Source organism: Lathamus discolor, chromosome 9, assembly GCF_037157495.1.
Source record: "Lathamus discolor isolate bLatDis1 chromosome 9, bLatDis1.hap1, whole genome shotgun sequence".
NCBI lineage: Eukaryota > Metazoa > Chordata > Aves > Psittaciformes > Psittacidae > Lathamus > Lathamus discolor.
In genome coordinates, this window is record NC_088892.1 from 8,344,457 (window position 1) to 8,358,265 (window position 13,809).

Genomic DNA, 13,809 nt, shown 5'->3' on the forward strand with positions numbered 1-13,809 from the left:
GTGTGCTTCTAATACAGAGGGGGAAAATCCTTTTGTCCTATAGTAAGTCAAACAAAGCAGTGGATAATGGAGAACAGTTACTACGTTTTCCTGAGGTCTTTTTGATAAAGACCATCAAAGAGGCTTTTAAGGAAGCTCAATAGCCAAAGGGAGGTTGTTTAACTTTCACAGTGTATTAAAAGCTTATTAAGACAGAGAAAGGAAGAAATGGAATCAAGGGTTCATTCTCAGTGTATAAATAATGTAATAATAGGACATCCCCAAGAGTCCATACTGGGATGAAGGACTTTTGTTAATGATGTAAGGGGAAAAGAGCAAAGAGTCAAGTGGATGAAGTTTGCAGGGAATAGAACATAATATCAGGCTGGTGTGAGCTGCAAGGGGAGCAGGAGAAGGGACTTCAGTGAAGAGCCTGTCAGTGGGTTAAAGGAAATGGCAAGCACTGAAAAGCAATGCCCATTAGAAAATGTCACTTGAGCTTTTCATACACCTTGGTGGGTTTTAAATGTGCCCTTAGTGACTCAGGAGACAGACACAAAAGAGCAGCCTCTGTGTAATGATGAGGAGGTGAAGAAGTGCTTGCTTAGCAGGCAGAGGTGGCACAGGCAGCAGATTGCCCTGGGTAAGGGCATAAAACCTCATAGAAAATATATAACATACCTTTATGGTATGTTATACATACCAGAAGGACAGAAGGACTGTCCTTCTCAGGACAGGCAGATGAGATTAAAGTCTGCCCAAAGCCATTCAGTAACACTGTGAAAGGCATAAAGGGGGTTTTACAATGAAGAGGCAAGATCAGGATAGTCAGAGCTAAAGAGGAAAGAATTAAGGAAGCTGATGGGAGCACTGCCAGTATCCTACAACCATGAGCTTTTTTATGGAAGGCTCCCTTTAAGGAAGTCCTCCCTCCAAAATGGGTGTAGATAAGATTGAAGATGATAAGAGACAGAAACCACAATGCTGCAGTGTACTGGGCATCACTCATGAGCAATGAGAAATTCTCCTGGAGTGGGGCTAATGCAAACCAGACGAGGGGTTTCTTCTTCCTTGGTCTGAAATCTCTCTGCCAGGCACTGTCAAAGGCAGGACATGGAGCTGAACACATGCTCTGCTCATTCCTGTCTGATAAATCATCCCCCGATCTTGTTATCTAATGTAATGGTCTGCATTTTCAGTCCACACATGGGTCATTTCTAGATGTGGCAGGGCTCTTAATCCCCCTTGATTTATTCATTATCAAAGTGCTTTCCAGTTCTCCTTTAACATCATTCATGTCTGATTTGATTACAGACTGTGTTCAGTGCTGAGTTCATGTTTATGAGAAGGAAGTGATATTAGATGATGGTGGGGATAGATGACCCGGAGGGACATGGGAAGGAGGAGATGCCTGGAGAAGAGACAGGGCAGGTGATGGGTGGAAAGGCTCCAGTACCAGCATCACCATGAGTGGCCCAACCCTGCAGTCCAGCCCCTCCTGTCTCAACCCTTCCTCACCTTTAGCAGGAGCAGGGGCAAGGCTGGGATGGTTTTTACCCCTGTTTGCAGAAGAATTAATCAGAAAATTGCAGCTTCCCCTCCAGGCTTTAAGGTTGGAGCTAAATCCCTTTAAATCAGAGTCGCTGAGCTCCTGTCCACCAATTATTTAAATGATGGCTTGATTTTTTTTTTTGTTTTATTTTATTCTAGTCTTCAAAATTAAAAAAAAAAAAAAAAGCCCTGGATTTTGGTGCAGTAAAATGGCATGAAACATAAATCACAACTTTGCTGGATTACATCTTGCCAGCTACACAGGTAGGTGAGGGCAGGCAGTGCTCTGCATGCGCGGAAAAGCCTGGTAAATACATCAGGGATTGCCAGGAGGAAAGGCAAGGGAAGGAAAACAAGCCTGTCACTATCTCTTCCATGTTAAAACTCACATCAAGGCTCATTTCAGTCATGTTGTGGCAGGTGAAGGGCACAAAGATAGTGCTGGCCATAGAAGGGTACTTTCGATGGCCTGTTTTGGTGGGCCTATGGTGAGCCATAGCTTCTCAGGCACCAACAGCATCATTTGGGGGCTTACAGTTGTGTGCTTGAGTCCTTCTCCCTCTCTTATATGGCAAGGTGTTAAATGTAGGTGTTGTGCATGTGCTTCCCCCCAGCTCATTTCCTTCAGGAAGCCAAAGAGATGCCAGTTCAGATAAGGCCACTTCAGATAAGGCTATGGGCAGAGGTGTGAGCTGAGCAGAGGATCTCCTATGCAGCAGCAGCAGGGGGGTGTGCAGATATGTGCTGGCAGAGAAGAGGAACAGGAGGTAATGTAAACCAGCAAGATCAGAGATAAGGCTGAGGTGTAAATGTGGGGGCCCCTCCTGGGTCCCACTTGCAGGGCACCAGAGTGGTCTAACCCAGCAGCATGGTGGATGCTCGCAGAGAACATCCCTAAGTGCACCCATCAGCACTCAGTCTGGTAGGAAAGCATTTGCATTTAAACTGCTGGACCTATTGCTTCTCATCTCTCAGGAATTACGCATGGCAGGACACTTATGCTAGGCTAGATTCAGTGACATCCTCTGTTAAAATACTGGAGATGCTTCTTGCCTTGGGGTAAAAAGATCTGGTCCCTAGTTTTATGGCCCAGCATTTCGGGGGTCTGCCAAGGTAGTGGGAGTGGATGGATAGATGGATGGATGGATGGACGGATGGATGGATGGATGGATGGATGGATGGATTAATCCTCCCTTTCTCAGCTCATAAACACAGGATCCTAGCGATCACCTCTGGTGGATGTTTGTCTAACCTTAAATCTTCCGGGGAGGAGATACCAGTCCTCCCTAGAGACCTGCCCACTGGTGCTGCACGTTACCACTGTAGCTGAGAGAAAGCTCTTAGTAATGTCCAACCCAAACCTTCCCTACAGTGAATTTGCTTTTGTTCCGACCCTTTCTCCAGCGACCTTCCAGTACCACTGATTAACATTTCATATTCAAATGGTATTTTACAATTAAGCTTTGCCTGATGATGGCCTGTTTGCACATCTTCTACATCTCAGACTAAACCAGCCCTGCTTCTTCAACATTTCCTAATAAGCTGTGGTTACTGAGCCTCATCTTATTATTCGTGCTTCTCCTCCGGACTCCCTCCACCTCATCAACATCTTTCTTAACCTGTCATCCCAAAGCGGGCAGGGTGTTCCAGTCCCGGCATCAGGAGGAGATCTACATACCCCCATGGCAGCTCTCCCACGACCCCGGCTCCTGCAATCACAACCTTATCTAACACACATCTTTGTGTGCAAAGACTGCCGCTCTTTTGAACTTGTGCTCTTGAACCTCCCAGCTCACTGCCACTGCCAAAACCAGGACAACCATTAAAATATAAGGCTTAAATCTGTGCAGAGGATGCTAAGTGAAGGGGACACCCCTACTGTCATGCACAGGTCAGTGCTTACAGATGATGATAAGGGTTTTGGGGGCTGGAAAGCCAGGACTATGTGGGACAATGTGAGGTTCACCCATGTGTTTCACATGGGTGCTCTCTCCCATCAGCAGAGCAGTAATGGGAATATCGACTACAGCCGCCCTGCAGAGCAGCTCCTGCAGTGCCACTCACTGTGTTTCCCTGCTCCAGCAGTGAGCTGCTGATAACAGCTCCAAGAGCAATTTAAGAGCTGGCTGAGCATCTGCTTTCCCCTGAGTTCATCTCAGTGATGTTTCTCAGCTTAGAAGATCTGTGTGTTGTTCCCACCCTGCCTGCCCAGCCCAGGCAGCTGCAGCCCCTTAGCAGGGCCTATTTTGGGGCAGGAAACCTCAGAACAGCAGAGAGACTGCTGGGGAGAAGTGGTGAAAAGTGTTTGCTCAGGGAATATTTGTGTCAATAGGGCTGGCATCAGGCTCTTGTGCTCGAGTTAACAGCTTGGGGCTTTATCCAGCTGTTCTGCTGCTCAGGAGGTTCCCAGCTTGATGCCATGGCTGAAATGCCACTGGTGAGGATGGAAACATGTTTTCAGCTGCACCTTTGGGGTACTCGTGGTGAGGAGGAGCATGGAGCAGCTCAGAAACAAGGCAAACACTACCCTGGGTTCAGAGAGAGCGCAGCCTGCTCCAGCGCTGACCTGTGGTACCATTCGGGAATTGAAAATCACACCCAACACCAGGGAGAGACTCAGGATGCTCTTACCTAGGACATGGTGCTCTTAGCTGAGTTAAATCAGAGTCCAGCAGGTGCCTGGTAAACAGGGAGTGAGGGAGGATTAACAAATACCTTCATTTTGCAGGAGCTGCATGTTCATAGAATCCCAGCCTGGTTTTAAAGCTCATCCAGCTCCAACCCCTGCCATGGGCAGGGACACCTTCCACTAGAGCAGCTTGCTCCAAGCCCCATCCAGCCTGGGCTATCTCCTGTATCTGCTGCAGCTCAAAGGACCATTGGCTCTATTCTTACCAATAGAAGCTGGCCAACCCGGGCTGCACATCATGCACTTGCCTGGTGGCTGCAGGCTCTAAAATACCTCTGCCCAATAGTTCTGTGGGCATCTGCACAGCTCCAAAGCACCGGTTCTAATGTGTGTGTGTGCAGCTCGGGATGGCTCCAGGCTGCAGAGCGAAGGGGGAGGCAGCAGCTCCTGCCAGATCGCCCTGGGAGGCGGTTCCCTCTCTGTGATGTTGTGTTGAACGTACAAATTGCGCTCTGCTTTGCCTCTCCTGCAGCTCACTTTGGCTGCAGCGGGCTGGCAGGCTGCCTGGGGGCCAGGAACCGTGCTCAGCATGCAACAGGGGCACTGCAGGCACGTGGCAGGTCTGGAGCATTCCATCCCATTGCATCCCATCCCATTGCATCCCACCCCATTGCATCCCATCCCATTGCATCCCATCCCATTGCATCCTCTTTGCTGAAGGTCTGACCTTGGTGTGTGCAGGCATTTGAGCTACCATGGGTCAGGAAGCTGCTTCCTACCCCTCTCAGGGTGCTTGACACCCACCCTATGGTACTCCATGGGCACTGACCTTCCCATGGGAGTACCACTGTTGGTGATGTGCACAGAGGAAACCCAGGGTGCTTCTGCTCTCCTCACAACAAAAAGAACCTAAGAAATCCATGAGGATGCATGAATTGCAGACACTGGTGTTCACAGCCCAGCACCTGAACTCCAGCACCCAGATCCTGGTGGCTTCCAGCATAGCTGACCAGAGCCCATCAAGGACCCAACCCTGGATGCTGCACAGGGCTACATCAGATGGACCCGAACCTGCCTGCCCAGACCTTAGCTCAGAAGCATTAGCACCAGCCCCAGCCCTGCAGAGGTTAGAGCTGCACGCCCTGTTTTAAGTCTGAAGTCACTTGTTCTGGGTTACTTTACATCTTTCCTTTGTCACCTCCTTGTTTTCAAGGTTCGCTCCCCACCAGCAAGGCTCAGATCCAGTCAGAGCAAGGTCCCTGCACTCTCCGCAGTGAGGATGGGACCCGCAGACTCATTCCACAGGTGTCTCACCCACTGACCCAGGGGTCCAGGTTACCAAGGGCTGAGCTAATGCCGGAAGCTCCCACACCAGCAGCTCTCTCAGGAACTGCTGGCCTGGAAAATGCAGCCTGAGAGAAAATAACCACCCCTGAACCACAGAAAATGGCCCAAACCTGCAATTTCCCCCTCCTGCTGTCTGGAAAAGGGCTGGGGCTGCGTTTTCTAAGAGGTTAAAACACAGGGTAGGGATGTTATTTTAGTGAACGGCTTGAGCCCCTTCAAATGAACCTCCCGATGATGGATCCATCCCCGAGTGCTGTTTGTGCAGATGTGGTGCTGGGCTGCAGCCACGTCCCTCCCTGCCGAGATGGCTTCAGGCTCTGGAGGAGAGGAAAGCAGGCTGTTCTGCAGGTGGGGCCGCGTTATTCCAGACACGGAGCACAAACATAACTGCAAATGAATGGAATTCCCTCACATCCCCTTCCAAAGCTGGTCTCTGCTGGTGATTAAGGCTGGGGATCGAGGGGGGAGGCAGCACAGCAAGAGTCATAGAGTCCAAACAGAAACAGAAACAGACTGGCTTGTGTTGGAAGGGACCTAAGAGCTCACCCAGTTCCAACCCCCTGCCACAGGCAGGGACACCTTCCAGGCTGTGGATTTGGGCTGTCTGCAGTGAGAGGATGCTCTGTGGATAATGGGACCCTCGATCAAGGTGGGCACCCTCATGGTGATGGAGCTGGGCTGTTGTATGAAGCCTCACAGACCCACAGGAGCTGATTCAGGGTGATGAACGTGCCTGAAGCTGCGCTTCATCCTTTGCTTGGCTTCCCACACCTCCAAGCCTTGGTCAGCACCAGCCCATCCCTCTGCATCCCATCTTCTGCTGCATCCCAGGGTCCTGCGATCCCCCTATTTCTGATAAGTTCCCTTTTTAAAGCCATCCTCAATGGCTGTGGCTGGCCAGACTTGAGGGTACAACTGATGGTGCCAGCGCAGGCTGCCAAAAAGGGAGGAAAGTCAAATGCAGAGTCTCTAGGAATGCACAATGAGTGATTGCTAATGGCTCTGCCCTGTGTGAAACAGCTTTAGAAGCAAATAAATGCCTGCTAAGGGTTCTAAAGCAAAACAAGGAGACCTCACTGCTTCACACAGTCATTCAGCACCATAAGCATGAAGCATCAGAGCTCTGCTCACCACCTTGTCTTCTTCAATGGCTGACAAAGGCATCTACTGGGTCATTAACTTGAATTAGGGCCCCCTATTGCTGTCACTGCACAGGAAACGTTGCACACAGGTCGCTCCAGCAGAACATTATTTTACTGGGTGTAATTGGGCTTCCCACGAGGGAGCTTTGCTCCCCTGGGTTGGTGCCTGGAGTTTGTGTTTGCTTAATGGTCCTCTTCGAACAGCGGGGCACTTTTCTGTCGTGTCTTCCCTGCCACAGGACTGATGATAATGGTTTTGTATGGGATTACGTGAGAGCTGGAGCCTTTCTGGGCAACCTGGTGCTCAAGTGGGGAGCCTGAGATACACCCCAAAAGTCTTCCCCAACCCCATAGGGGGTCTTTGTACAGCATCTCAAAGGGGAGCCGGAAACTGGACTGTCCTCCTGGCTCGCAGGAAGGTTTGTCAGTGGTCTGTCTGCCATGTGAGATCCCTTCGGTCTCTTTGGGGCCAATGTGTGACGTGCTTTCCCTGCTCTACCTCCCCAAGTCTAAATTAAGATGCACATTGATAAAGAGAGGTCAATTAGGAAAAGAAGGATCTGGGGGGTTCCTGTTGGAGTCCGTGGAGAGGCATCTGCATCTCTAATGCCTGTGAATCCCTGCTGTGTCAGACGTCATCTCCAGACAGGAATCCCACCCTCCAGCACAGTTCGCTTCTCTTGCTGGGCTGCCCAAGGTGCAGCCTTTGACACCCAGATTGAAAGGGTGAAATTAGAGCAGATTGATCAACTTGATCGCACAAACTGCCACCTTCAGGCAAGTAAACAAGCACTTTTGGCAACGGGTCCGTTTTGAAGCTGCAGCCTCAGCTGTAACCAGCCTCCCCACTGCTGCTACAGCCCCCATCCTGCTGCAGTGTTGGTGAGTGGGGAATGGGGTGACCCAGCTCCAAGGGAACACTGCCTCCTGCTGCCTTCCCACCTCTCCAGGCCAGCTGCCAGCTTCCAGGGATGTGTCCGTGCTTTGACTCTGCAGGACTCAGCCTCAGCACACGTGTTACTCTGCAGCTGCTCCCAGCCCCATCCAAGTTTTCCATCCAGGATCCTGCTGTGAGCACACAGAGCTGCTGATGGTATCACCGTGGGACATTCATCTGCATAGAGGGTCACAGTGACCATACCCACGGCTGTAATTCTGGCCAGGAGCACACAGGGAAGCCTCCTTTGCCCTGGGGGGGGGGGGGCGGAGAGCCCTGTGCATCAATCCTCTTGGAAACGTCAGCCCCTTCTTGGCCACCTCCTTTCTTCATGCTGTTCGACCTCCTCCTGCCTTTTATAGCAATAGATAATCTGGGGGGGAATAATTGCTTTTGGTGGAGTTCAAGAAGGCAACGGGCAATTCCTTCTGGAGCTGATGGCAAGTAGATCAGAGCATTTTAGTTCATGGAGGCTGCCAGCATTCCTGCTTCTCCTGCAGGTTCTGCCTGTTCCCTTGTGGTCCCTGAAGCCTCCTTATAGCCTTGCTTCCAGCAAGCCCCAGCATTACAGAGGGCCAGGGCTGGGATTTCTGTCCCAAAGGACTGACTGTCCAACGTGTGTAAACCAGGCAGCACATGGTGGTTGGGGGCTGAGTGTGCCCGTGTGCCACAGGAGCCTTCGGGGAACTCCTGGAGCAGCTTCCAAGCAGAAGATGCTGCTTCAGGATTCAGTGGCTGTGGGGAGCACGGACAGAGGTGATGGTGGTGGCAGAGCCCTGAGCAGGAAGGAGAAACCAGCACCATTGGGGTGTCTGCCAACAACCTAAGAACAACGTGAGGTTCCTGACTCCTGCCAACCCTCTGCTTGACAGGAGAAGGTCAGTTTGTCCTCCATTTACATGACACTGATGGATGACCTCAGCTCGCGCAGAGGGAGGGAGGAGAACTGACGATGGTGAAGGTCCTGGTGCCAGGACATCACTATTCCTGGCAAATACAAATATGTCCCATCACAAGGAAATGTCTTTGCTTTCCAGGACCTGCAAAAGCACAGTTTGTTGGGACCAACAGCACTGGAACAGGGGGGATATGAACTCAGAGGTATTTGTCACAAGGCAACAAGCCCTTAACATAACCCCGATGTGCTTGGTACATGCTCAGCTCCCCAGCGTGCTGGGAAGTACTTTCCTGGCTTATTCTGCTCCTGTGACTTCTAGAAGACTGGGAATCCTTCCAAAAACTAGGACCTGGGGACTTCAGTTCCCCTGGAGCATAATGAGAGTTAAAAGCTTGCACCCTGGGGCATCTTGTTGATGTTCTTTTGCTCCCCTGGGGCTTTGTGTTAAATCCTCCCCAGGCACATAAAGAACAATGAGGATTTGGGAACGCCCATCGGGAAACATTGGCTGTTCCCTCGGTTTCTGCAGGTTTGGAGCTGCTCCATTAAAGTGAACCAAGTCAAAGGAGCTGTTTCCACTTCACGCAGAGGAGAAGCTAGAACCCCAGCTGCCTTGGAGGTGAATGTCTGTGAGGGTCACTGGGACACGCAGGACCTCTGAGGTTGCGTGGGGAGCCCTGGGCAGCTCCCCTTCCCCTCAAACCCTGCTGCGAGATCCTGGGGAGCCTCTGCAGTGAGCATCCAGCCGAGGTGCGGGTCTGACCATTAGGGTGCCAGACTTGCTGCTGCAGCATCTGCATGAGCGGCACATCCCTGGGGAGACGCCGGGACAGGCAGGACAGGCAGCATCCTCTGCAGAGCCAAAGGGCGAAGCTTTCGTGATGGGAGGTTGCGAAACAGTTTCCTGTTTACTCCTCTCTTCCTTGCAGTCCGTTAACTACAGGCTCTACCGACTCAACTTGCTTCTAGCAGCAACCCACGGGAAAGCTCTGTCCGCTCTTACCCACATCCCTTCTCCCTAGGACCAGCCCAGCACCCACATGCCCATCTTCAGCATCCCTGCACCATCCACTTGGAAAAGACTATCCTCCTGGGTCCTTCATGGCATTTAATTCTCTGAGTTGATTAAAATAGGATATTAACCAGAATACTTGGGCATAATGGGAATAATAGGTACACACAGGGTGTAATTGTATGGCAAGTGGGACTGCACTAAATGAGCTGTAATCTGTTGTTCTGCAGTAAGGCGAAAGATTAGAGCATTGCTCTTTATTTTGGTTGAAAGCCTCAGCTCTGAGGAAGTGATGCCCAGCTGGGGTAAAGCAGTGTAACTCAGTGGGGTTCTTACTTGTACTGTGACGATTGGAGGCTATTTTAAATCAGGTTGGCTTACAAGGGTGAAGTGGCCTCGCTGTGCCTGTGAGTTCAGGTTCCATGGTGGGCAGCAGAGGTGGACAGGCTGTGCCCTGCATTCTGCACTGGATCAGGCATTTCCTGACAGCTCAGAGGGGGGAAGTGCTGGGGGATCCATCTCATCACCCCCAGCAGAGCCGGGCTCTGTCAAGGATCTCAAAAGGCTGGTTTGCCTCACACTGCAGGTAGGGAAACTGAGGCACAGTGAGCTGGGTGAGGATGCGGCGGTGCAGGGTAGGGCTGAACCCAGGGCCTGTGCCCAGTGCCTGAAGGGGCCAACAAGGACCAGAGAAATGGCTTTACCCTGCCAGAGGGGAGACTGAGATGAGCTCTTAGGCAGAAGCTCTTCCCTGTGAGGGTGCTGAGGCGCTGGCACAGGGTGCCCAGAGAAGCTGTGGCTGCCCCATCCCTGGCAGTGCTCAAGGCCAGGTTGGAGACAGGGGCTTGGAGCAACCTGCTCTAGTGGAAGGTGTCCCAGGGAGCTTCGAGGTCCCTTCCAGCACAACCCATTCCATGGTTCTATGACTATACGCAGTGGGGCAGCAAAGAGGCAGAAGTAGACAGAAGCCCTGCTCTGGGTTCACTAGACCTTGTCTCTTTGGGTGCTCAAGGGCCATGAAGCCGTCAGCTTCTCAGCCTGTATCTGCTAATCTGGTGCTGACAAACACAGTGCGGAAGCAGGAGGATGGGTTGGAGAAAACTTGACAGCTTGTTTCTTACAGCTTCCTTTATTTACTTTTTTCATCTTTGAGCCTTAAACATTGACGTCTTTGTTTGGTTTTCAGTTCTGGGCCCTTCCTTGTCATGGAAAGAGGCCCTGAACTAAAAGCCAAACAAACTTGAAAGCTGGGTATCCAGTGCGTTTGCTTCCAGCAAAGTCAGGAGGCCTGCAGGCAGCAGCTAGCACAGGTCCATGAGCATGGCCTCAGGAGTGGGCAGCACTTCATCTCCAGCAGACCAGCACATAGATGCATGAATCTGGAGCTGGTAGTACAGCATCACATGCTTGTATCAGCACAGAGGAGCCCCAGGCCGGGGCACAGCAGCATCACGATCTTCGATGATGTTCAATAGCAGCTCCCCTCCCCCAGGAGGCAGATCTGCACCCTGAGCACTGCTTAGGGAATCTCTATCTTTTGGGATACTGGCAGGGAAAGAGGGCGCTGGCTGTTCCACCTCTGCCTTATCCCTGCCTGTTCATGGGATGCAGGAAGGGGAGGGTGATGGTACCTCAGATACACCCAGGGACAAGGATGCTCCTCCTGCCCCTGAAGGGTATAACCAGCCCTGCAGCATCCAGACCTTCTCCTTGCCACGTGCCCAGCCCTGGTTTTGCGTGGGGATAGAAGAGTGGGGATGGAAGAGTGGTGGGGCAGAAACATCCACCAGCCCCTGCAGAGGAGGGACATCAGCCATGCTCCAGCCATGCTGAGACCCCACATCCTGCCCTGGGGCATGGGCTGTAGCCAGGAGCTGATGTGGGGAGTGTGGAAGGGGAACAGCAAAGCCTCAAGCTGGTTGTTTTTATTGCTTCTTTATATGGCTACATTCCCTCATCCTCTGCTGGGAGCCCCTGGGGCTGCTCCTGCCCATCCCTCCTTCCTGTCCCCAGCACAGAGGAGCACTGAGGTGTCACAGCCTCCTCCTGGAGCACCAGGGCCTCTCCAAACGCCCTGTCTGGAGGGTGAGCCCTGCTCCCAGGCTCCTGGCCAGGCTGTGTGGTGGCCTGTGGCTGTGTGCCCTGGAGCTGACTCTCTGGGATGGCTCCGCAGCAATGGGACATGCAGAAATCCCCAAGGTTGTGTGCAAGGCTCCCGTGCCCTCCCATTGAGCTTTACTCTGAATTTTGTGTTCCCTTTCCTTAAATAAAGAGTTTATGTTCCCTTTCCTTGTTTTTAGAAACCTACTCGTTTGTCCCAGTTATTCTGCTGCCTCTCCATTAGGGAATTCTCCTGTCAAAGGTACCACTACCCATGGCAGGGGGGTTGGAACTACATGATCCTAAGGTCCTTTCCAACCCTAACTATTCTATGATTCTATGATTCCCCCAGATCCAAGTGAAAGGCAGGGACTTGCTGCAGGGTTTGTGGATGAAGCAGCTCTTTTTCAGGTCTTTGCTGGTTTTCCTCCATTAACAACAGAGCAACACTGCTGCCTGTTTCAAGACGCATCTGGCTCTGATGCCTTGGCAAGCTCCAGGGATTGCCCTTGCCCTCTCTAATCCTGGGGGCTGTTTCACCACATGCCCTTGGTCAGCTATGCTGGGGTGAAGGAGGAGCTGGTACACGCAAGGTGCCCCCCAAGGCAGGGGTGCAATGAATGCTCTACAGGTTCAAGGCATAAGACCTGAGCATCTGAGCATCCTTGATCTTCCAGCTCTGCTCAGTACCCCCATCTGCCGCCCCAGGGGACCTGTACATTAACCATGAAGCTGAGGCCGAGCACTCCAGGGCTCTCCAGCTCCTGCACAGCTCAGCGGGATGCTGCCTATGGAGCTTGCACATGGCAGGGAGCCCACAGAGCCTGTTTGCTTGTGCAGTTTTGCTGCTGAAGGGCTGGGCTCATGCTCTGGGCATGGGGAGGGGGATTCGAGGATGTGTGATGTGCCCCAAACCCCATTTTCACACAACTGGCAAGCTGCTAATAGCTGAAACACTGCCAGGTTGGAGCAAAACCAGCCACAGGGTCAGGTCCTCGAAGAAAAGGGAAGGAAGGCCCTGTGTGAGGTTACACAAACCTTTCTGGTTAAGAAATAGGGCTCAAAACAAGCTTGGCCTTGGGAGCAGCTTCCTCAGTGTTGAAGGGATGCAAACTGGGCCCATGGAGGGATGCGAAACGGAGGCTGTGCATCCCATGGCTGTTCTCCCAGCCATGGTCCCTGGGGTGGGCACCAATGTGTTCACCACCAAGCTCTCCAAAAGGCCCTGGGCAGAGCATTGAGCTGAGCTGCCACAGCCTGGGCAGGCTGTGCCTCTGTCCTCTGCTGTGGTGGCTTTGGTAGGTTCTCCCATCACGCATGGGTGGCATCAAACCAAGGACCACAGGTCTAGAGAAAGAGGATGCAAAATGCTCCTCTTCCCACAGAAGTCCTCTAACAGTGACAGGAGAGGACCACAGCAAGGCTCAACCTCACTTGCTCCAACGATGAGGAGCACCAGATCATTCCTGCCTGCTAACCCTGATCAACCTTTGCCAGAGCTCCCAAATTAAGCCAGGAAGGCCGGGCTTGTCCAGCTCCTCCAGTAACACCAGCCAGGTGAATTGTGCTTCCCATTCAAATGCTCCTCTTCACGCTGCTGGCAGGAGAGGCTTTTTGTGTCCCTGATTAGAGCTGCAAGAGAGGATGGCATTTGACAGCGTGCAGTAAAGAGCTGTGTTTATCCTCTGTAATTGCTGCATGCTCCTCTGCCTCCTGCTGAACCTCATCATCCAATTTCTGAGCCTGGGAAACCACGGGGCTGAGCTGTGTTTTCTGTGCTCTGGAGTAGGCTGTAAACAGGAAGAAAATGTATTTCTGAAGGCAGATCTGTCCTGCTGCCCTGGGGTGTTGGGCGATGACCCCTTTAGGGTCACTTGAAGGATGCTGTTGGCAAAGTGGACTCTGCATCGCTGTGTATCCAGCCTGGAGAAGGGTAAAGAGGGAGAGGGAGCAGACATCTGGGATGCAGGGGCTGTGCATCAAATATGATTTAGATGAAATCCGGTTTAGCCTATTTGCAAGGACAGATTTCAGTCAGATATTGTACAGCTCTCCCAGAGGAGGGGGTGATGATTCCCAGCCACTGAGAACTAAGTAAAACTGTGTTTAACTGCAGGAGCCTGTAAGAAAACCATCTGCACATCAGGAAGACCCCAAGTCACCTGCTTTAGCTCAAAGCAAGCTGTCAGCACAGGCTGAACAGCGTTCATTTGG